We start from the raw sequence: 534 nt of genomic DNA on the forward strand, positions 1-534 counted from the left end.
CTAGTGCCCCTCTGTTTCCCAAAGTGGGTATGTGGGTGGGAGGGTGGTTCGATGCCTGGCTTCTGATTTAGAAGGACCCAGGATCTGGGGAACTGCAGATTCTCAAGGGTGCACTCACTTACAGGCAGGTCTCTTGGCAGAGATCTTGGTATCCGGGGCTCTCTGCTCTCTGGTTTGGTCCTGCTTCTTTGATGTGTTCCTAAAAATATGGAACGCTTCACGAATTTGCGTGTCATCCTTGCGCAGGGGCCATGCTAATCTTCTCTGTATCGTTCCAATTTTAGTATATGTGCTGCCGAAGCGAGCACGCCAAAATATTTTTATCAAGACTAGACATTTACTTGTTCCAGTAGAACAATGTTGAAAAATACTAATACTAAATGTATTTTAAAATAACTTCTGTATGTAAATTAGTATAATGAAACCACACCATTAGGCAACATTTTGCATTTTACAATATATTCTGGATAAATACAGGTCACCTTCCTCCAGATCTTCTACAGGTATCTCCGTTCCAGAGCTCAAGCTTTACTA

The 534-nt window shown here is 42.5% G+C and overlaps 1 non-coding gene across 1 annotated transcript; it reads right to left on the reverse strand.

Moving 5' to 3' along the window:
- Window positions 1-201: 201 nt before the first annotated feature.
- On the reverse strand, window positions 202-308 carry LOC132649784 (U6 spliceosomal RNA). The gene has a single exon (XR_009588301.1). It is a non-coding gene; the product is annotated as a U6 spliceosomal RNA (small nuclear RNA).
- Window positions 309-534: the final 226 nt, after the last annotated feature.

The sequence above is a fragment of the Meriones unguiculatus genome, chromosome 21 (genome assembly GCF_030254825.1).
Source record: "Meriones unguiculatus strain TT.TT164.6M chromosome 21, Bangor_MerUng_6.1, whole genome shotgun sequence".
Lineage (NCBI taxonomy): Eukaryota > Metazoa > Chordata > Mammalia > Rodentia > Muridae > Meriones > Meriones unguiculatus.